This window comes from Oryctolagus cuniculus, chromosome 12 (genome assembly GCF_051225735.1).
Source record: "Oryctolagus cuniculus isolate XC-2025 breed Fujian yellow rabbit chromosome 12, ASM5122573v1, whole genome shotgun sequence".
NCBI classification, from domain to species: Eukaryota; Metazoa; Chordata; class Mammalia; order Lagomorpha; family Leporidae; genus Oryctolagus; species Oryctolagus cuniculus.
The window spans coordinates 94,472,561-94,496,793 of NC_142878.1; the positions used below are offsets into that span (position 1 = coordinate 94,472,561).

At 43.1% G+C, this 24,233-nt stretch overlaps 1 long non-coding RNA gene across 1 annotated transcript in view; it reads right to left on the reverse strand.

Moving 5' to 3' along the window:
- Positions 1–24,233, reverse strand: part of LOC149123171 (uncharacterized) — a 97,583-nt gene that overhangs the window by 24,466 nt on the left and 48,884 nt on the right. Inside the window, exon 2 of the long non-coding RNA XR_016218575.1 lies at positions 23,666–23,723. This is a non-coding gene — a long non-coding RNA (uncharacterized LOC149123171). The remainder of the gene's footprint in view (positions 1–23,665; positions 23,724–24,233) is intronic.

Here is a 24,233-nt window from a genome sequence, read left to right on the forward strand (position 1 = left end):
TCCTTGGGCAGCTGCATCTGTGTGGGAGACCCAGAAGAAGCTCCTGGCTGCTGGCATCGGATCAGTACAGCTCCAGCCATTGTGACCAATTGGTGAGTGAACCAAAAGATGCAAGATGTCTCTCTCTCTGTCTCTCTCTCTCTCTCCCCTTCTACTCTGTGTAACTTTGACTTTCAAATAAATAAATAAATCTTTTTAGAGAGCCAATTAACATATAATACTAGTTTAAAAATCTTTCTTTTGTCTTGGGTCTCAGTTTTTAAAATCTGATTTCTCAAAGGGAAAAAATGTGAGAGAGATGAAGAGTACCTACAAAAATAATTTACTGTAATTATTTACTGTAATAATTTACTGTAAAGAACCACATAGGATTATAACTTGTCTAGAAAACAAAGGAGATTCAAAGTTGCTATTATTTCATGGTTATTTTTTCTTATTTTTAATATCAAGATAGTATATAAATATTATGCACTCCTAGGTATTTGTGTGTTGTTTGATATGTTTTATTTTTTAAGCAGAAATTCAAAGAAATAACTGGGTAACATGGAGTTCTGTGTTTCTGATTACCTCTCTCAATTAGAGATCATGGGATTAGAGTTGGTGCTAGATTAAGAATGCTTAAATCTTTATCCACTGACTTCACACCAGCATTTACTATGTTAAACAATATTCTTTGGGTAGATTGCTCTTTCTTGGCAGACTGTAAACTTCATGGGGTCTAGAAACATATTTGCTTTGACACTAAAGCTCAGCATCTTGACAGTCAGTCATTTAGTTGAATAAATAAATGATATACAAAATAAATATTTCTGCCCCTCAAGAACTGCCTAATAGAGAAGAAAATAGAAATCAATTTGATGACTCTCAATATTAGGTGAATACATAATTTGTTGTTCTGACATAAGCTTGGTCATAAAAAGGGCATATTAATAATTACACAGAGTTGAAGTGTATGAACACCTAGGGCCAAGCGGGTTAAATGTTCACCCTAGCTATGTAAGGCATTCCATGTCAATAGGAGAGGGAGGAGGAAGAGGGGAGGGAGTGTAGGTGGGAAGGTGGTTACAGTGGGAAGAATCACCATGCTCATTAATTAGCAGCAAAGAGAATCTGTGATCATTTGTTGCTTAAGAAAGAGTGATAGACATTATTTAATTATAATGCAGGCATCAGTGTTTTCCTGTCTCTGAAATAGGAAGTCTATAACTCAGAATTCCTTGCTGCTTCATCAAAAACAATTCAAAACAAAAACCTAATTAAGCATAAGAGGAAGCTATGCATTAGAAGTCTATTCTAATCTCTAGGAGGTTCAGGGGTTGCAAAATTCATCCAAAATCTTGCTGCAAAATGTCCCATACATTTTCCATGACCACTACCCATAAGCATAAGCTCTTTTAAAAAAAAGATTTATTTATTTGAAAGTCAGAGTTACACAGAGAGGAGAGGCAGAGAGAGAGAGAGAGAGAGAGAGAGAGAGAGAGAATCTTCCATCTGCTGGTTTACTCCCAATTGGATGCAATGGCCAGAGCTGAGCTGATCCAAAGCCAGGAGCTAGGAGCTTCTTCCAGGTCTCCCATGTGGGTTCAGGGGTCCAAGGACATGGGCCATCTTCTACTGCTTTCTCAGGCCATAGCACAGCTGGATTGGAAGTGGAGCAGCCAGGACTCCAGCCGGTGACCATATGGGATGCTGGCACTGCAGGCGGCAGCCTTACCTGCTATGCCACAGCACCAGCCCCCATAAGCCCTATCTTCTGCAGAACCAGCACCCCAGACACCAGCCACCACATGGCATCCCATGGCACACTCACCCCTGGCAATGTTCTGCAGCTCCTGCTCCTATCCACTTTCACTGGAAGAATCTGAAACTCCTTTTTCTTTCATGCAAGTAATTCTGATTCAGATGATGCCCCTGACACAATTGGCTGGCAAGTGCCATGGCATGTGTCCATGACCTAGCTAAATGCAAAGCTGGAACATTTTAAACTTTTCACTGCCATGGTGAGACACGGACTCCATCTAATGAAGTAGGGGATCTTTCAGGGAGTCTAGAGAATCAAATATGACAAAATGACAAATCTTAACCAAAGAGTGCCATGGTAGAGATGAAGAGAACCCAAAATGTATTTTTTTCTATCTTTTCTTTTCTGAGTTAAATGCCTAAAAACAAAGCCAATGAAGGTTAAATAGACCCATTCTGAAAATTCCTTAACATCTTCATTTTCATCCAAATTAATATATTACTTGAAGAAAATAAATTTTACATAAATGAAAATGCAGTACCACAGACAAGTGTACAGTACATAGGCCCTCAGTTAGTTTCAAACCATCTGGGTCCATTAATGTGTTCTTCCAGAACCAAAGCTGCAGTACAATAGAACCACAGCCTCTGACATTCCTCCTCCACCCTGATGGATTTTGGGTTTTCCTCCCACCTCCCCTCTCCTGTGAATACATCAGTAGCAGGACAAATGGAATCCAAAGATACAATGATGTTATTTAACATGGAATAAACATAGTGTTTTAGTCAATACAATCCTCAATACTACAATAATAATTCCGAGTTCACTGATTATGAAAGTAAGTATATGAAATCTATTCCTAAGTAATCATAACATCGAGAGCTGAATGTAGACTTTCAGAGTGAAAGAAACAGAGAATTGTGTAAAGATGTGTATCTCTATAATACAGATTTACCGCTGTACTTTATAGACAGTACACCATGTTTGTATTTTCTTTTCTTTCTTTTTTTTTTGCAGTCTGGCATAGTTTATTACATCCAGCTTGTCACTTTGGAAATTTTATGATTAGACACTAATATACAACAAATTTTGAATCCTTACAGATAATATAGAGCACCCTAGGCCCTCCCAAGGGCAGAAAACAGACCAAGAGCTCATAGACTGGCTGCAACTGCAAGAAGCAGATGAAGATATCGTCAGAAAGATACATATTCCTGCAGTGTGGCTGCTGAGCAGTTCTACCCTTATGGATCTCATCTCTGTTTCAGATCGTTAAAGAAAGTTACATGCTTTCTGACATTTCTAAAGATTTCACTAATGAGAATCTAAGATATCTTCACTATGCTAAGAGCCTCAGAACAGCCCAAAGACTTGGGCCATCTTCTACTGCTTTCCCAGGCCATAGCAGAGAGCTGGATCAGAAGTGGAGCAGCTGGGACTAGAACCAGAGCCCATATGGGATGCTGGCACTTCAGGCCAGTGCTTTAACCTGCTGTGCCACAGCACTGGCCACAACGTAGTATTTCTAATAGAAGAGTTGGTTAAGTCTTTAACTCCTCTAAAATACAAGTTAAGTGTTAGTTTTTAAACTTTGATTCATTCATGAGAAAAATAAAAGGTTAATTTTCTCTCTTTGCTTCTGGGTATGTAAATTTTATTCTAAGAAATTAATCATGACTTTTACATCTCAGACCCTATTATGAGTAAGTAGAGAATATTGTGGGGACATACACTCATTCTATCAAAGGAACATTTCTCCAATTAAAGAAAACATTATGGGCATCCCATATGGGCACTGGTTCGAGTCCTTGCTGCTCCACTTCTGATCCAGCTCCTTGCTATGGCCTGGGAAAGCAGTAGAAAATGGCCCAAGTGATTGGGCCCATGCACATGCATGGGAGACCTTGAAGCTCCTGGCTCCTGGCTTCGGATGAGCCCAGCTCCAGCCATTGCAGCCAACTGGAAAGTAAACCAGCAGATGGAAGACTTCTCTCTCTCTATGTAACTCTGCCTTTCAAATAAATAAATAAATCGTCGGGAAAAAAAAGATGTCCAAGTCTTACATCAGAGTACTGGGGTTCAGTGCCTAGCTCTGGTTCCTAACTCCAGCTTCCTGCAAATACCGATCCTATAAGGCAGCACTGATGGCTCAAGTATTCAGGTTTCTGCCCACACATGGGAGATTAAGATTGAGTTCATGGGCTGGCGCCATGGCTCACTTGGTTAATCCTCTGCCTGCAGCACTGGCATCCCATTTGGGTGCCGGGTTCTAGTCCTGGTTATTCTTCCAGTCCAGCTCTCTGCTGTAGCCCTGGAGGGCAGTGGAGGATGGCCCAAGTGCTTGGGCTCCTGCACCTTCATGGGAGACCAGGAAGAAGCACCTGGCTCCTGGCTTTGAATTGGCATAGTGCCAGCTGTAGTGGCCATTTGGGGAATGAGCCAGCAGATGGAAGACCTTTCTTTCTGTTTCTCTCACTATCTTTATCTCTACCTGTCAAATACATAAAAAAATTGAGTTCACACCCCTGGCTTCAGCCTGACCCAGTTCTGACTGTTGCAGGCATTTTGGGGAGTAAAGCAGAGAATCAGAGTGCATTTTCATTCTCTCTCCCTCTGCCTCCCAATTAAGTAAAAAAAATTAAAGAAACTCAAACTGGATTAAAGGTAATAATATAGGTAAGTGTCCCACTTCTTTCATATGACCAACCACTAGGTACTTGTCGCTCCCCCTCTTCGCGGAGGAACGACTCTAAGCCCTGCCTAGGCTTCATATCCGAGTCACGGCACCATTATGTCGCTCCCCCTCTTCGTGGAGGAACGACACAGGACCCTGCGCTGTTCTTTCTGTCTGCTCGGCCCTCCCCGGGTTTGCTGCTGGTTCTTCCCGGGTTGGCTACTATCCCTTCCACCTCCGTGGAAGGGCAGTTCCCCCTGGCCACATTCCCCACTTCCGCAGGGGAGCAGCACACCGCCGGCCGGCTCTCTCGGGGGCTGCACAGGTGTTCCCCTTAGATGTTCCTCTTAGATGTTCCTGGTGCATGCCGTCTCTCTCCTCCTTTATAGTCCTCCTCCACCAATCCTAACTCGGCTGCCCACACGCCGAGTACGCTGCTCTCCAATCAGGAGCAAGTCCTGCTGTTTATTGGCTGAACTGGAGGCAGCTGTGTAGAAGCCTCTTCTCTCCCAGTGCCATATTGTGGGAGAGCAGATGCATAGAATAAGTCTTAATTCCAGTAACAGTATAGTCCGAATTGCTCCCCACAGTACTAAAAGTTTTCATTTTTTCCACTCACCACATCCTTTGCCCATGGCATTTAATTTCCTAGGTTTTAATTTTTCTTTTCCCTAGGTAAAATGTGACCACTTGGTGCCAATGCTGTACCATGAGGTAAGACGCTGCCTGTAATGCTGGTATCCCATATGGGTGCTAGCTGAGTCCCGGCAGCTCCCCCTTCCAATCCAGCTTCCTGCTAATGGTCCCAGAAAAGCAACAGAAGATAACTGGGGCCCTGCCACCCACATGGGACACCCAGATGAAGTTCCTGTCTTCAGTCTGGCCCAGCCCAGGCCACTGCAGCCACCTGAGGAGTAAACCAGCAGATAGATAATCTGTCTCTTCCACTCTGCTACATTTTCAAATACATGCATGAATCTTCCTTTAAAAAATAAAAATAAAAACCACTTAAGCTTTCAAAGTTATACAAGAAAGAAGCTTACAGCACTGATAAATTCAGGACCTAAAACATCTTAATGATTGCAAAAAGCAAAGCAAAGAGCAATATACAGAATGATACTGAGTGGGTTTTTAAAAGCTTATATTTTGGTCACTAAATTTCTAAACCATGAACATGATTATTACATAAATATATTTATATATTTTTAAGATTTGTTTTATTTACTTGAGAAAGGTCTTCCATCTGCTGGCTCACTCCCCAAATTACTGAAAACCTGGGGCTGGGCCAGGACAAAGCCAGGAGTAGGGGCCAGTGCTATGGCACAGCAGATTAACACCCTGGCCTGAAGCACTGGCATCCCATAAGGGCACTGGTTCAAGACCTGGCTGCTCCACTTCTGATTGAGCTTTCAGCTTACGGCCTGGGAAAGCAGTAGGAGATGGCCCAAGTCCTTGGGGCCCTGCACCTAAGTGGGAGACCTGGAAGAAGCTCCTGGTTCCTGGCTTCAGATTAGTGCAGCTCCAGCTATTGCAACCAGTTGGGGAGTAAACCATCAGATGGAAGACCTCCCTCCCTCTGTGTGTGTGTGTGTGTGTGTGTGTAACTCTTTCAAATAAATAAACAAATCTTCAAAAAAAAAAAAAAAGCCAGGAGCCAGGGAAATTTCATCCAGGTCTCTCGCTTGGGTGCAGGACCCAAGGATTTGTACCATATTCTGCTGCTTTCCCAGGTATGTTAGCAAGGAGCTGGATCAGTAGTAGAACATGCAATTGGTGCCCATAGAGGATGCTAGTGCTGCAGGTGTTGGTATAACCTGTGGGGAGCAACTGAGACTAGACTAAGTTACTGGAATTAAGACTTATTCTATGCATCTGCTCTCCCACAATATGGCGCTGGGGAGGAGTAAACTTCTACGCAGCTGCCTCTCACCAATTTGACTGATAAGCTGCAGGAGCTGATCCTGCTCCTGATTGGAGGAGAGCAGCATGCTCAGCGTGTGGGTAGCAGAGTTGGGATTGGTGGAAGAGGACTATAAAGGAGGAGAGAGACAACATGCACCAGGAACATCTGAAGGAACACCTGAGCAGCCTCCAAGAGAGCCGGCCGGCGGTGTGCCGCTCCTCTGTGGAAGCAGGGAAAGTGGCAGGGGGTACCGCCCCTCCACGGAAGTGGAGGGGTTGGCAGCCAACCCGGGAAGGACCAGCAGCAAACCCGGGAAGGGCTGAGCAGACGAAAGAACAGTGCAGGGTCCTGTGTCGTTCCTCCACGAGATGGGGGAGCGACAATAACCCATTTTGCCACAGTGCTGGCCCTGTAACAATTTTTAATTCCTAGTAATTAACAGGGAAGAAAGAAGTATGGCAGGATACCTTTTTTAAAAAAATTATTTTATGTATTTGAAAAAGTTATATAGAGAGGTAGAGAGTGAGGGAGAGAGAGAGAGAGAGAATCTTCTGTCTGCTGGTTCACTCCCCAAATGGCTACAATGGACAGAGCTGTGCTGATCTGAAGCCAGGAGCCAGGAGCTTCTTCTGGGTCTCCCACATGAGCAAAAGGGCCCAAGGACTTGGGACATCCTCTACTGCTTTCCCAGGTGCATTAGCAGGAGGCTGGACTGGAAGTGGAGCAGCTGGGACTCTACCAGCACTCATATGGGATGCCTGTATTTCAAGCCAGGGCTATAACCTGATGTGCCACAGTGCTGGCTCCAACAGGTGACCTTTTACTCTCAATAATCTCTTCTTGGTATTGGCAGCAGTTTGTAATTTTTTGTTTATTTGCCATCTTCTTAATCTATATTTTTAAAAAATTACAAAAAGTTCCAGCACCCTGAGAATCTCCATCACAAGGACATACAATCATATGTTTGTCCAGAAAAGGGTGGTGTAGATACAACATGGAAAATGCAAGGTGAGTTGATTCATCTTTCTCAGGCTGTGGTTTCCATGGGCAACTTTTACAACCAACTGCCTTATTTGTTCCTCTTCCACAGAGTAGAAAACATGTTAAGTCATCCTATTTAGCCAAAAGGCAGTGGCAGCACTTAAATATGTCATCAATTCAGGGCCAGCATTGTGGCACAAAAGGGTAAGTTGCCAACTGCAACAGCAGCATGCCTTATGGCACTGCTTTGAGACTCACCTCCTTCACTTCTCATCCAGCTCTTTGCTTGGGAAACCAGCAAAGATTGCCCAAGAGTTTGGGTTCCTGTACCCACATGGGGGACTGGGACATAGTTCCAGGGTCCTGGCTTCGGCCTGGCTCAGCCCCAGCTATTGTGGCCATCTGGAAGTGAGCCAGCAGATGAAAGATAGAGATCTCTCTCTCTTCCTTTTACCTAAACATACATTACATAAATAAATGAAAATGCATCAATATAGCAACTTTTTGAGGAAAAGTCTTCTGATTATTGCAGGTATTGTTTCAATGCATAAAAATATTCAGACACAAAAATTATAAACTGATTTATATTTATATTTCACAACCACATACTTTTCAGAAAAAATTGTCTGCCACTCAGCATCAGGTATCAGTCTGAAAGCATTCATTAAAAAAATCAAGTAATTTTACTAAACACAAAAACCTCTAGTATAGGTTGCATATAAACCAGTTGCTTCCATGGGTATACACAGATTGATTTTTGTTAATTTACAGGGATCACTGCACTTCCCTGGCATGGAGCTGTCTGAAGAGTTTAAACACTGATGGGTGTGGCATTATTTCTAATATTTGCTTATTATCCAGAGTGCATTTATTAAATATCTATCATGAACTCCACACTCTATAAATCTGTTTCAAATATGTTGGTATTTAATGGTACTTACACACTTACAAACTGAGCTAATCCTCCTAACTTCTCTCTGGAATAGCTATGCCTTTGACATTGCCTTTTTTTTTTTTTTTTTTTTGAACTTTGGAGTCCTTTATTGCCAGTGGCCAAGAGTGGACTCGTGGTCTACACTTGACCCTGAAACTCAAAGCAACAGGATTTATAAAGGCAAAAAAAAAAAACCAAGGAAGGGAAGGGGAATACATGGTTGCTAGGGTCAAGCTGACCTGAAGCAAGTGTAAAACTAATATCAATTACAATCTTGACAATACCAATTACAGTCTTGACATTAATCCAGGTACTGACCTAAGTCATCTGTGGGACATAGACAAATCAAATTGTAACATTAATCCAGGTACAGCCTATCTGTTCTCAGCTTGAGCAATCATACTAGGGGAATTCTTTGTTTTGTCAAGCAGGATGTAGTACACTGTTATTTGACATTGCCTTTTTTCACACATATGGAAATGCATAATATGATTATGTATGGTACTTCAGAATTTATAAAAGGCTTTTCAGGTTAGATTTACATAACATCATGTGAAAGTGGCCAAAGGACACAGTCTTCTCATTACTGAGGGGAGAGGTATGAAGTGACTCTCCGAACAGTTACTCAGATTCTAAATTCTATCAGTCAGGTTCAGAATCTTATTAGGTATCAGATACACATCTAGATTTTTTTCCCTACTGTCTCTTTGTCAGAATTCCCAGCCTATGAGTGAACTTCAGTCTGAATGAATGCTAATATTCAAGGTTCTAAGTGAAAAAATTACTGAGGTTTGTATTGGTGAGTAAAGCATGTGTCTAAATGTTACTTGTATTTAATAATAAGTATTGAATCATATGAAACTGAATATAAGATTATGCAAATTTTTAAGATGAAGAGCATATATTTAAAACCACATTCTTACATTTTGCAAATGTGTTGAAACACCTTACTGGAGCATATGTTTGGCATAGTGATAAAGCCTTCCACATCCCAGTCAGAATGCCCGGGGTTCAAGCCCTAGCCTTGCTTCTGCTTCTGGCTTCCTGCTAACAGAACCCTGGGAGGCAGCAGCTGATGGCTCAAGTACTTGAGTCCCTGCCACCTATGTGGGAGACCCACACTGAATTCCTGGCTTCAGCCTGACCCAGCTCTGGTTGGTGCAGACATTTGAGGAATGAGCAGTAAATGGAAGGGCTCTCTCTGCCTTGCAAATAAACAAAAATAAATATACAGACCTTTTCTTAAGGTGTCTTGCTCACATATAAATGATTTCCCCTTTCACAGTAAAATACCTAACTGTCCTCTTTAGTAACAATGCATGTTTTGCTCTCCATGTCCACTCCTGAGCTCCAAGTACTGGCAGCTCACCTTAGCATGCTGACTGGTTCCAATGTTCAAGTACTCATCTCCCATTTTCTTTTGGTGGGTCTACCAGAAAGAAAGGAGAGTGTCTACAGTGATTAATATCTTACTGTTGCTCTTGCTGTCCACCTGCAGGCCTGAAGGATGACCACCTGAATACACACTATGAAGTTCTGGACATAGTTTCCAAAATTCAGTCACTTTGCAGCTGAGGGACTCTGTCCTCATCAATCACCTGAAAGCCTGCAGGAGTAGGGAGAAGCTGTGTTTGAAGAATTCACAAATAAAGTGCATTGAAGCCAACCACTACCACCCCCACCACACCCCTAATTCAGGGTTCTGGCAAACCCCAAACCAGGAGTTTGGGACCAGGAGTGGTTCAGGAGGTGACCTCGACTCCTTACTGTGAACAGCTCCGAAGTGCCTGGTGCACCCAATGGGAGCTCAGCACCTCGACCTCCTGCTCTCCTGCCCTCGCCACCAGGACGCCCGGCTCCCAGAGCCTCCAGGAGGCCTGCAGCAGCCCTGCAGGTCCAGGCGCACTGGAATGTGCATCCAGAGCCAACCCAAAATACAGGCCCAGCTCAAGTGTCACCTCCCCACAAAGTCACTGTCTCCTACTCCCTCCCAGAAGGCCACAGGCCAGCACCCGGCACCGGGAGTCGTGGCATTTGGGGTTCACCCGCTCTCCCATGAAGAAAGATGCCCCCATGGGAACCCCACTCCACCTGCGGGCAGGGCTGGGGGAAGAAGGGCTGAGCCAGCCTACACCCTAGGACTGCAGCCTGGGAAAGTCCAGGGCCCCAGTGCCCTTGCCAGGCATGGGGTCTCCCTAAGTGTGCTCTGAGTCAAGGCCTCAGCCATCAGCAGCTCCCTTGCTTCCAGAATCTGCTGCAGGGCAGCTCAGGCTCAGCATGGCGGGGGGCCTCGGGCCAATCCTCACTGCCCTGGGGCAGGACCAGGGCTGCCAGACCCGCCCCACACCAGGCTGGCTATAAAGGTGGTGTTCATTGGTGGGCAGATGGTAGTTGCAGTGTGTGCGGGTGACGTGGGTGGTGTTATGTTCTTTTCCACTTTGTACCTTGGGGCTAGAATGCAGGTGGTGGCCCGAGAGTCAGGAGGGGCAGAAGAAGAGACAGACCTGGTGAGTGTGACCGCCCACCTCTCCCGCCAGCCCTGCTGGCTGAGGCTTGCAGCACGTGCTGCACTTGGGGAAGCAATGAAGGCCGAGTCTTAGCAGGAAAACCAAGTGTGCAGTGCTGATTTGCTCACTGACGCAGCATCTGTGTGGTCTGCATGGGCAGACGGGGGAAGGGCTTGGTACGAGGGCGCTGGAGGCACACTGGGCCCTCGTGCAGCTGCCTGCTGTAGGCATCCAGGGCAGCAGAGTCCTGCAGGGTCCCTAGAGATCCTGGCCGTGCTGTGCCTTCCATCATCCACCCTCCTGCACTGCTGCTGGGGGCAGTGCTTCTGCGGTTGATATCTCATTCAAGTCCATGGTCATTTTCTCATGATGGGCTGATCTCACACAGTGACAATCATGGAACAAATCACTGTTCTGCAGCATCTGCCTCCCAGGAGCATTGCAGGGGGACAGGGGGACACGGGTGACTGGTGGCACCTCCTGTGCATGGTCTCTGGCCCATCCAGGACCAAAGGTGGAAAGGGAAGCAGAGGAGCCGGCTCAAGGCAGTCCTGCTGTGGATTCCATCAGGTGCAAAATGTCCCCCAATTGTGGTTAACCTTGCAGGGAAACTGTCTCCTTTTGTGGGCCAGAGGCAGCATCTGCTTTATTAGCTGTGCAGTGTATTGATAATTAAAATTTGGGCAGTCCTATCTTTAGTCCTCACAGCATAGTTACATTCTGAGGAACTGATGAAACTGCTCAGTACTTCGGGGCTGAGTGTAATATTAGGTGGGTAAGCCTGTTGTTGGCTTTTGGTTTATAGCTATTGGGTGACTTTATTTGGTAAAAATGCATTCAGGCTCAGTAGTGTATTCAAGGATGACCACTTAGTGAATTATCTTTTTTTTTAAGATTAAGAGTATTGAAGACTGGGTTGAGCTACCTATGGCAAAACTCCACAATTCCTGGGAAGGCCACAATTGGCAAGAAAAGCAGGTAGCAAGCTTTCATCAAGTAAGTTGAGATTCCTGTGTTTGCAATCTGAACAGCTCACTGCTGAGCTGGGAGGGGAACTGCTCTGAGCACAACTCATTACAGAACTGCTCTTGCAGACCTTCCCTGAAGGAAGCACTGTTGTGGTCAGAAGCATTCCAGGAGATGCTGGCCAGCAAATGTGAATTAGACTTGAATTTAATCCACTGCAAGTATCACAAGAGTGCAGAAAGGCTGTGTCCTCAAATGAGCAGCTCACCAAGGAGAATTCGACTTAACCTAGAAGGTCTGTTTATCTCCATTTATTTCTCAGCATGTTCACACCAGGTGGGGAAGATAAATCACCCTTCAGCTCTGCAATGGCAGTGCTCTTGGTTGAGGCTGAGGATGCTTTTTATTGCATGCAGTGTTTGCAAGAGACTTAGTTCCCTGAGGATTTATGCCTCTCCTGTAAATACATTTTTGGCATTAAAACAAACTGAAGTATTTATGTTTTAGTAGTATGGAACCAACTTAAGTATTTTGCCTACTGGCACCTTTGTCTTTAAAGAGCTAAATCTGCAGGATTACAGGATTGAGTAAAAACTAGTGAATAGCTAATCCTAGTACTAGAAAAGCACAAGGGATTATTTGATCATTAGCACCCTCATATTCCTCATTTTCTTTTTATTTTTCTACCTTCTCTTCCCTACCTACAGATGGTCTGCTGTATTGGAGGCTTTTCTAAAAACTGAATTCTGTGAAGAAAATATAGGCTACTGGCTGCCTTGTGAAAACTTCCAAAAAAATCCACCCACCCCAGAAGCTATCCTTATATCCAAGATAAATATATGCACTCTTCTTAGAAAAAGGCCCAAAAGAGGTAAGGCACAATTCCCCATTTCAGCATAAAGTGTACACTCTTGACATCAAGAAGCAACAGAAGAAGTAAAGACATAAGACTAAAGCAAGGGCCAGGGAATCTGAAAAGCTTCCTCTCCTGGTGTCCTGGCTTTCAACTAAGTATCCCCCCTACCTGGCAGGTGAAGCTCATCACACATTACAGCTTCTGATTTTCACTTTCAAAGAGCAGAGCCCCCTTCTCTAACAAAGGATAATGAGTGATCTTTGTTTCAGATGAACATGCTTTCAAACCAAAACTCTTATTATCCAAAATATACAAGAAGCTACAACTCCCAGCTTTACAGCTGCCTGGAAAAGGGTGTATTGTTTGGTGGAGAATAACTTTTTGAAGTTGTATTTATTTGCAAGGCAGAGTACAGAGAGAAAAAAAGAGGAAAAGACAGAGGTTCACTCCCTTCCTCCAGGTCTCCCATGTGGGGGCAGAGGACCAAGCACTTGGGCCATTCTCTGCTGCTTTACAACAAGGAGCTGGGGAAGAAGCAGAGCAGCTGGGAGTCAAACTGGCATCCATGTGGGATGTTAGTGCTGCAGGCAGCAGTGTAACTTGCTATGCCACAGCACCAGCCCCCAGAAAGAACTCTTACCCCTGGTCTTTCTTTTGAGTCAGAATGCTACCAGGACTTGTGTTGAAAACCACAGATCACCACAGAACCCCATGAGAAGAAAAAGGAGCCCCAGAGTAGAGTACATGTTCTGTTTCCTAAGGCAGAAGATTTTGACTGCCAGACACTGACATTCAATTCAGCCTGGGTGTTTGGGAAACATCCCTCACAACTGTTGATTCCAGTTCAGGTAGTAAATCAGGAAGCTGGTGATTGTCCAGGAGATACCTGTATCAGAACAGCTTCTACCACCGTGAAGACACAGGCAGGAAATACGTGGTCTGAGTGGGGTGGGTCTCGCTGGAAAAGCAGGACTCTGAGATGGAAGATAATGCAATGGAATGCTGTTGATCTAGACTCACTTAAAATCAATAGGTCTGGGATTCGGTGGCCTTAGCTACCTAGCTCTACATCTTTCCTTAAATCCATCCATGTCACCACATGGTTTTAGTTCTAGGTTTTAAGTCCAAACTAATGTAAGATGTTTATTATGTAGAATCATCCATTCTATTGTTGTGTATTGCTGAACCGGAAGTGATGTTTGAATTGTTAAATGGTATTTAAAATAGTGAGTGCTCATGTGTAGAAAACCACAATGGCTGTTCCAAGTGCCAAAAACTCTTGAAGGCAGCTAAGCTTTGAAGTGGTCTTTGAATATTTGAATACATTTATTTTGATAAATAATGTCATTGAATGCTCAGAGTCCAGGTGTGAGTTGATTTGATTTTGGTAACTGGAAATATGACCAACATAAGATCTTTGTAGTAGAGAAGAATCATGCATTACTGAATCTGTGCAGGGAGAACTGACAGCCCCCAGAGCTGAGATAAGAGTGGCAAGGAAGATGCTCTTTTCTAAACCTAAGTCACAGCACATCTTTAGAATGACCCAGGGTTAAAATTACTAAAATCTTTTATTAAACATCATGGTCTTTGATGAGAATAAAACATTGACCTAAATCCCTTCTTGAGGATTAAGAACAAGCTAAATAGGAGGCTGCTGTGGTGACCTCGAAGGGGTTGGTGCCCGGGGCCGGGGGTCACAGGTCCCAATGGCTGGCCCAGAATGGCCACGGGCTCCCCAGGTCATGGGCCGGCACCGCGGCTCAGGGCTCCAGAGGTCGGGGGAAGCCTGCTGAGCCACTTCCTGCTTCCTTCCTTGGGCAGAGGTTAGGGATCACAAAGTGACCTAAAGTGACCAGTTTGGGGCAGAAACCCCTGAGGCACCACTGGGGCCTGGGCCTGGCCCACAGGTGGGGCAGAAGCAGAGGGGAGATGCACAGGACCTGCGGGCCAAGGTTGCAGGTGTTCCTGATGGCCCCCGGGCATCTATGGGGCCTCAACCCCTCTCATAATGGAACCGCGTGTGCACCTCAGACAATTTTTACCCCTAATTCCACTTTAAAGAAAGGTTTATCGAGGTCGGCGCCATGGCATGGGGTGCAACCACAGCCTGTAGGGCCCGCATCACGGGTGCCGGTTCGAGTCCCTGCCACCCCACTTCCTGTCCCACTCCAGCCAATGAGTGCAGCAGTGATGGACAGGCACTTGGACCCCACAGCACACAGGAGACCTGGGGGGGGGCACGTGGGTCTTCAGCCTCGCCCAAACATTGGGGGATCAAACCAGCAGATGGAAGACCCCTGTCTCTATGCCTTTCAAATAAATCTCTTAAAATAAATAAAAAAGAAACACACACAAAAAAGAACCAGCACTCCATACAGAAGTGAACTGTATGGAGACAAACACCAATGTTACATTACTCAACTCTCCAATGCTCCAATGAACAAAGAGGATAAATAAGAGGGATATAGGCCTCCCCTTTTTGTTATCCTTCCCTTGGTTCCAACTAGCATGGGCTTCCAGAAAATGTACAGGGAATCCATTCTCTTCTGTGGTCAATATATGATCTCAGAATTTCCCTTATTCATTTGCCTAACAGATTTTGATTATGTTACTCTAGATAAAGGGAAGGCAACAGAACTGCCCTTTTCCCCCATTTTTAAAATCTGTTATTTATTTGAAAGGCAGAGTTACAGAGAAGGGGTAGAGACAGATCTTCCATCTGCTGGTTCACTTCCCAAATTGGCCTCAGCTGAGCCAATCTAAAGCCAGGTGCTTCTTCCAGGTCTCCCACATGAATGCAGTGGTTCAAGCACTTGGGTCACCTTCTGACGCTTTCCCTGGCACATTAGCAGGGAGATAGATTGGAAGTGGAGCAGCTGGGACTTGAATCAGCACCCATATGGGATGCTGGCACAGCAGGCCATGGCTTTACCCACTGTGTTGGTACCGTGTGTGTGTGTGTGTGTGTGTGTGTGTGTATTTTTATTTTAAAGACTCATTTATTTATTTGAAAGGCAAGGTTAGAGAGGAAGAGACATAAGAAGAGAGATCTTTCAACCTGTGGTTCACTCCCCAAATGTCCACAACAGCAGAGGCTGGGCCAAGCCAAAGCCTGGAGGCTGAACAGTGGATAATCTTTAGTTATTAATTTAAAATGAATAGGCTGTTGCTGGTGCTGTGGCATATAAGGTAAAGCCACCACCTGCAGTGCTGGCATCCCTTATGGGCACTGTATCATGTCCCAGCTGCTCTGCTTCTAATCTAGTTACCAGCTAATGTGCCTGGGAAAGCAGCAGGAGATGGCCCAAATATTTGGGTCCCTGAATCCATGTAGGAGACCTGGAAGAAGCACCTGGCTTTGGATTAGCTCAGCTCCAGCTGCTTGCAGCCACTTGGGGAGTAAAACAGCAGACAGAACATCTCTGTCTATTTATGTGTCTCTCTCTCTATAATTCTGTCTTTCAAATAAATAAATAAATCTTTTAAAAAAAGGTTTATTAATGTATGCTATAATCCAATCCAGTAAAAGAGAAGCATTAAATATTGCTACCTATATTTTTTATTTTTTAATTTTTTAAAAACTTTATTTAGTAAATATAATTTTCCAAAGTACAGTTTATGGATTACAAAGGCTTCCCTCCCATAACTTTTCTCCCACCCGCACCCCTCCCATCTCCCACTCCCTCTCCCATTCCATTCACATCAAGATTCATTTTCAATTATCTTTATACACAGAAGATTGATTTAGTATATATTAAGTAAAGATTTCATCAGTTTGCACCACACAGAACATAAAGTGTAAAATACTGTTTGAGTACTAGTTATAGCATTACTTCACATTGGACAACACATTAAGGACAGAGATCCCACATAAGGAGTAAGCACACAATGATTCCTGTTGTTGACTTAACAATTTGACACTCTTGTTTATGGCATCAGTAATCTCCTTAGGCTCTAGTCATGAGTTGCCAAGGCTATGGAAGCCTCTTGAGTTCACTGACTTCGATCTTATTTAGACAAGGTCATAGTCAAAGTGGAAGTTCTCTCCTCCCTTCAGAGAAAGGCACCTCCTTCTTTGATAGCCTGTTCTTTCTACTGGGATCACACTCACAGAGATCTTTGATTTAGGTCCTTTTTTTTTTCTTTTTTTCTTTTTTGCCAGAGTGGCTTTCCATACCTAAAATACTCTCATGGGCTCTTCAGCCAGACCCGAGGGCCTTAAGGGCTGATTCTGAGGCCAGAGTGCTGTTTAGGACATCTGCCATTCTATAAGACTGCTGTGTATCCCACTTCCCATGCTACCTATATTTTATATAGTCTAGGTATTATATAAACTAAAATATACAACACTAGGAGTATGCTATCAGTAATTACACTACCAATCTCAGTGATTATAAATAAGAATTTTAGTAACTATACTGATTCTGAACAGTGATTCAATGATTCTGTTTTTAAATTTAAAAATGCCCATGAACTTAAATGTTTCTGTGTAGCTCCTAATAGAACTACAAGCCTTAGAAGTTCTATGCTGTTTAACATTTCATCTTCAATGCCAACTTGATTATTACACTGCCAGTTTATAAAACACTTCACAGTCATGTGAACCTTACCATAAGATAGGACTGTGTAGAATAAATTCTTTAACTATAAAGACAATCTTATCTCACAAGGGAGGAAGATCCAGAGGGGTCAAATGACTTGCTAATGTCACTTAGCTCTGTCGGCACAGAAACAAGGAAAGCTCTCAGCTTCCTGCCACCTCCCCTTACACCACCTGCCTCAACTAGATGAGCATGTAATTTTTTTTTTAACTTTTATTTAATGAATATAAATTTCCAAAGTACAGCTTATGGATTACAATGGCTTGCCCCCCATAACGTCCCTCCCACCCGCAACCCTCCCCTTTCCCACTCCCTTTCCCCTTCCATTCACATCAAGATTCATTTTCAATTCTCTTTATATACAGAAGATCAGTTTAGCATACATTAAGTAAAGATTTCAACAGTTTGCTCCCACACAGAAACATAAAGTGAAAAATACTATTTGAGTACTAGTTATAGCATTAAATCTCAATGTACAGCCCACTAAGGACAAAGATCCTACATGAGGAGTAAGTACACAGTGACTCCTGTTGTTGACTTAACAAATTGACACTCTTGTTTATGGCATCAGTAATCACCCTAGGCTCTTGTCATGAGTTTCCAAGGCTATGGAAGCCCCCTGAGTTCACTGACTCTGATAATATTTAGACAAGGCCATGGTCAAAGTGGAAGTTCTCTCCTCCCTTCAGAGAAAGGTACCTCCTTCTTTGATGACCCGTTCTTTCCACTGGGATCTCACTTGTGGAGATCTTTCATTTTTTTTTTCCCCAGAGTGTCTTGGCTTTCCATGCCTGAAATACTCTCATGGGCTTTTCAGCTGGATCCGCATGCCTTAAGGGCTGATTCTGAGGCCAGAGTGCTGTTTAGGACATCTGCCATTCTATGGGTCTGCTGTGTATCTCACTTCCCATGTTGGATCATTCTCTCCCTTTTTGATTCTATCAGCTAGTATTTGCAGACACTATTCTTGTTTATGTGATCCCTTTGGTTCTTAGTCCTATCATTATGATCAATTGTGCACAGAAATTGATCACTGGGACTAGTGAGATGGCATTGGTACATGCCACCTTGATGGGATTGAATTGGAATCCCCTGGTATGTTTCTAACTCTACCGTTTGAGGTAAGTCAGCTTGAGCATGTCCCGAATTGCACATCTCTTCTAATGAAGAACTGGATTAAGGATTCCTCTGGGTTGCCTTTAGAAATCTCTCTTTTTTTTAAATAATAGGTAAAATCCAACAATTTTATGTAGTACAAGCAAGTGGTATTTATCCCACGTAAGCAAGGCTGTCAGCATTTTAAAAAATCAATAAATTGGACATACTACACAAACTGCAAAAATGTTAAATGGTTACATCAACTTTTGTAAAAGATATTTGGCATAAAAAAACTGAGCAAACAAGAAACAGAAGAGAAATTCCTCATCTAGATAAAGAATATCTACCAAAACCAACTTTAATAGTGAAATTGGACAGTTTTCCCTTAAGTTGGGGAAAGGGGGAAGTGTCTTTTTCTCACCACTACTTTTCAATATTATGGTGGATTTACTAGACAGTGCAGTAACACAAAGAAAGGATACAAAATGCATACATATTGGGAAGGAAGACATAAAACTGCTAGCAAATGTCATTATTGCATGTATAGAAAATTCAAAAGTACATCATAAGTACCCCTGGAACAATGTTAGTGTAGCAAAGTGGCGAATTACATGTACAATTTAATTGTTGTTCCATGTATGGGTAAGAGCTAGGATTTCAAATTTAAAAACAAAATTAAGCATCATTTAAAATTGCATCAGGTTAAAAAGCAAATCCCAATCGGTGTCTTTTAACTGGACAGTTCAGGCCATTAACGTTCAATGTGACTAATGAAAAGTGGTAACTTTGCCCTGCCATTTGCCAAAGATAAGTTCTAATATATGCTTTGAATTCCCTGTGATCTTTTGCTGTGAGCTTTCCTTCCTTTATCTTCTTTCATACTGATGACCGTGTTTCTGTGTTTCTGTGTGTAACACATCTTTAAGCATCTGTTGCAGGGCTGGACGAGTGGCGACAAATTCTTTCAATTTCTGTTTGTTATGAAACGTCTTTATTTCACCTTCATTCACAAATGATAGCTTTGCAGGATATAATATTCTGGGCTGGCAGTTTTTCTCTCTTAGTACCTGGGCTATATCTCGCCATTCCCTTCTAGCTTGTAGAGTTTCTGATGAGAAGTCAGCAGTGAGTCTGATTGGCGATCCTCTGAAAGTAATCTGACGTTTCTCTCTTGCATATTTTAGGATCTTTTCTTTATGTTTCACTGTGGAGAGTTTAATTACAACGTGTCGTGGTGAGGATCTCTTTTGGTCGTGTTTATTAGGGGTTCTGTGAGCTTCCTGTACTAGGATTTCTCTGTCCTTCTCCAAACCTGGGAAATTTTCTGCTAATATCTCACTAAAAAGGCCTTCTAATCCTTTCTCCCTCTCCATGCCTTCAGGAACTCCTAGAACCCGAATGTTGGTTTTTTTAATAGTATCCTGAAGATTCCTGACAATATGTTTTAGATTTCTAATTTCCTCTTCTTTTCTTTGATCTGACTGTATCCTTTCCTGTTCTCTCTCTTCTAAGTCCGATATTCTCTCTTCTGCTTCACCCATTCTGTTTGTAAGGCTCTCTAATGTGTTTTTCATTTGATCTATTGAATTCTTCACTTCAGTCACTATCACAGTTTCCTGTTGTACTAATTGTTTCGTTTCATTTTGATTCCTCCTTAATATTTCATTTTCACGAGAGAGATTTTCTATCTTGTCCATTAAGGCTTTATGTAGTTCAAGAATTTGTTTTTGAAAACTTCTTAATGTTCTTATCAATTTTTTGAGATCTGCTTCTTGCATTTCTTCTATGTCATCATCTTCATAATCTTGAATTGGGGTGTCTTTTTCATTTGAGGGCGTCATGGTGACTTCCTTGTTTTTATTACCTTGGTTTTTGCATTTGTTATTTGGCATATTGGAGATATTTGGTTTCTTCACTGTGGTGCTTTTTCTTGTTATACTATGACTCTAGATTAAGTGGACTATCTGTTTTTGATGGAGCCTTAGGGCTTGAGATGGGTGTGGCCTGAGAGCTCTGTTTGGTGTCCCAAAGGTGACACTCCCAGGTTAGGAGTGGTAAATCTCTCTTTCTCTCTCTTTCTTTTTTTGATTCAAAAGGGAAGTAATTCCGCACAGCTGAACGAAGTTGGAGGTAGTTAGCAGGCAAATGATATACCCACAAGAGCCAGAGATCGGAAGCTCTTTCCCAAGGACCACACAGGGAATCTGTTCTGCCCTCGGAGTGGGCTCAAATTCTCCTTCAGTCTCCCACTGGGTTGCCAAAGTTACGGAATTGTAGCGTCTCTGGAGAGTATTCAGGTGAATTCCGTGAGTTCTCTCCCCCACCGTCTCTTTTTTCACAGTCTCAGTTCAGTAGCACCACAAATTTACTAGGTCCTAATCTCCTGTTAATTCGCCCCGCCCAGAGTCAGGGTTTTCTGCTAGGCTCAGGGCCGGTGCAGACCTGAGGTCGCTCTGCTTATGACGTATGTCCAAGATGGCGCCTGCTCTTTGTCTTGCTCGCCCTTGAGAGGTGAGCGGAGAGAGAGAAACCCGTGCCCGTACCAGTCACCTTTTTTTTTTCTCTCTCTCTCTCTCTCTTCCAGTTAGCCTGGTGAACTTTTCCCCCCCAGGGGTCGTTCCCTCTAGTCTCCTCTCTCTGCTTGCCTGCCGGTGTCTCGGGCTATTGAGGTTCGGCTCACCTTGCGTTCCAGCGCTGGTGTGTTGAGTCTGCCGCTGGTGTCCCGAACTGTGGGCTCCCATGCTCTCCACACAGGTCCGCTGTGAATCACGCGTTCTGGAAGAGTTTCTTCTGCTGTTTCCTCCCCTACTCTTCCTTGAACCTGCAGTATCTCCACTTTTATTAAACTCGGCCCTGGGTCACTTTCTAAATGGCTACAATGGCCAGGGCTGCTTCACACTGGAGACAGGAGTCCAGAGCTTCATCAAGGTCTCTCACGTGGGTGGGTGAGCATGTAATTTTAAGGACACTCAGGCCCCATGAGTTTAAAGGAATTTTTCAAGGTTACATGACAAGCACCAAAGCCAGAAGTAAAAATTATTGCTTCCATCTTTCTCTTCCTTATCCACTATGGAAGTCTGATTTACAGTTATGCATTATTCAAATTTCATTTACAACCAAGAAGCATTATTTTTCCCCAAATTTAACAATGAAACTACTTTTTTCCATTGAGGAAGTTATTTTAATGGATGATACAAATATACTTGTTTTGTTTTTTTAATTTGAGATGCAAAGAAATGAACAAGTAGACAGAGAAGTGGTATTCACCCTCTAGTTCACTGCTGAAATGTCCACAGTGGCCAGGGCTTGCCCAGGAGCAAGGAACCCAATCATCTGAGCCATCACTTGCTAGCTCCCAGGGACATCTGCCATTCTATAAGACTATAAGACATTATTCTATAAGACATTATCAGGAAATTGGAGGCAGGGACTGGAACCGGGAATCAAACCCAGAAACTCCAATGTGGGACACAGGCATCTGAACCACAAGGCTACACCATGGCTTCCAGACTTGTTTTTTCACGAGTCTGAAAATGAAAGTTAATTACAACCTGAAATCCAAGACTCTGGAGTCCTCAGGTGTGTGTGTATATGCAAGTTTATGCATGAGAGTTAGGTTGCCCAAGAGTCTGCAGTTTAGAGAGAACAGAAGAGTGAAACATGTGTCAGAGGATGTCAGCATTGGAGAGGTGGCTGTGCTCTAGTCAGAGGCTGAGGAGGACAAGTCCACAGAGAGCAGCAGCACCAAGGGAGTATGCTATACTAGCAAGTAAGGAGAAAAAATGTTGAAAAATAAATATTTTAAAAAGATCCAGGACCAGCGCTGTGGCACAGGGTGATTATTGATGCCACAAACAAGAATGTCAGTTGGTTAAGTCAACAACAGGAGTCAATGTGCACTTACCCTCATGTAGGATCTCTGTCCTTAATGTGCTGTACAGTGTGATTTAATGCTATAACTAGTACTCAAACAGTATTTTTCACTGTGTGTTTGTTTGGGTGCAAATTGTTGAAATCTTTACTTAATATATGCTAATCTGACCTTCTGTATATAAAGAGAATTGAAAGTGAATCTTGATGTGAATGGAAGGGGAGAGGGAGTGGGAAAGGGGAGGGTTGTGGGTGGGAGGGACATTATGGGGGGGGGAAGTCATTGTACTCCATAAGCTGAACTTTGGATTTTATATTCATTAAATAAAAGTTAAAAAAAAAGACTAATGTCTGCTAATACTAACTGATAGAATAAAAAGGTGAGAGAACAATGCAATATGGGATGCAGGATACACAGCAGACTTATAGAATGGCAGATGTCCTAAACAACACTCTGGCCTCAGGATCAGCCCATAAGGCATTTGGATCTGGCTGAAGAGCCCATGAGAGTATTTTAGGCATGGAAAGCCAAGATACTCTGGCAAAAAAAAGGACCTAAATGAAAGATCTCCTCTAGTGAGATCCCAGTAGAAAGAACAGGCCATCAAAGAAGAGGTGCCTTTCTCTTAAGGGAGGAGTGAACTTTCACTTTGACTATGACCTTGTCTAAATAAGATCAGAGTTGAAGAACTCAAAAGGCTTCCATAGCCTTGGCAACTCATGACAAGAGCCTAGGGAGATTACTGATGCCATAAACAAGAGTGTCAATTTGTTAAGTCAACAACAGGAATCGCTGTTCACTTACTCCCCATGTAGGATCTCTGTCCTTAATGGGCTGTACGTTGTGATTTAATGCTATAACTAGTACTCAAACAGTATTTTTAACTTTGTATTTCTATGTGGGTGCAAACTGTTGAAATCTTTACTTAATATATGCTAAATTAATCTCCTGTATATAAAGAGAATTGAAAATGAATCTTGATGTGAATAGAATGGGAGAGGGAGCAGGAGATGGGAGAGTTGCGGTTGGGAGGGAAGCTATGGGGGGGGAAGCCATTGTAATCCATAAGCTGTACTTTTTTACTAAATAAAAGTTTAAACAAACAAACAAAAAAGAAGTGGAACAGCCGGGTCTCAAACTGGCACCCATTTGAGATGGCAGCACTTCAGGCCAGGGCATTAACCCACTGTGCCACAGTGCTGGCCCCAACTTTTTACTAGTTCAGTGTATATTACTATGTTGGTACTAAACCACCTCTACTATATCATCGATAAGACCAATAAATAAAAATTCAGACTTTATATTTTACAATAGTTTAGGAGATTCTATGTTCCAATTTGAAAAACATGATAAACATGTTACTGTTATAGCATCACAGAGACTAGAAACAAATTTGATATCAGGTTTAATATTTCTAATGCTTTATAATCATAATTTTATGTTGTCAAATATTTATTTCACAATTTTAATAAAATATACTCATAAAGCTGCTATATCACAATATAATGCAAACAAAACTAAACAACTTACTGGTGGTGTGTTCATTTTCTTTGGCCTTGGAAACATGTAGTGGGAATTAGGACTGTACCTGGATGAGAAGAAAAATGGAAATGTGAGAGAACTGGAATGATTTGCTCCTAGACTCAGAGCAATATCATGATAGAAGTGAATACAAAATACCAAATTCATTAGCTGTAGAAAAAAAGACCAATCAGCTTCCCTCATTAGTAACAGTGCTTTACACATGACAAGGGCCAAGGAAGACCTCCTTGAAAGAGCAAAAACAGTGACTTGATCAGCTCTTGTCCTGACTATTGATGTACAATGTAATACTTTATCCATTTTAGTATTTTTTTTTTGTTCTAGTACTATTGGTTGAACTCTGTAATTAACACACAATTATTCTTTATTTTTGACAGGCAGAGTGGATAGTGAGAGAGAGAGAGACAGAGAGAAAGGTCTTCCTTTGCCGTTGCTTCACCCTCCAATGGCCGCCGCGCTGCGGCCAGTGCACCGTGCTGATCCAAAGGCAGGAGCCAGGTGCTTATCCTGGTCTCCCATGGGGTGCAGGGCCCAAGCACTTGGGCCATCCTCCACT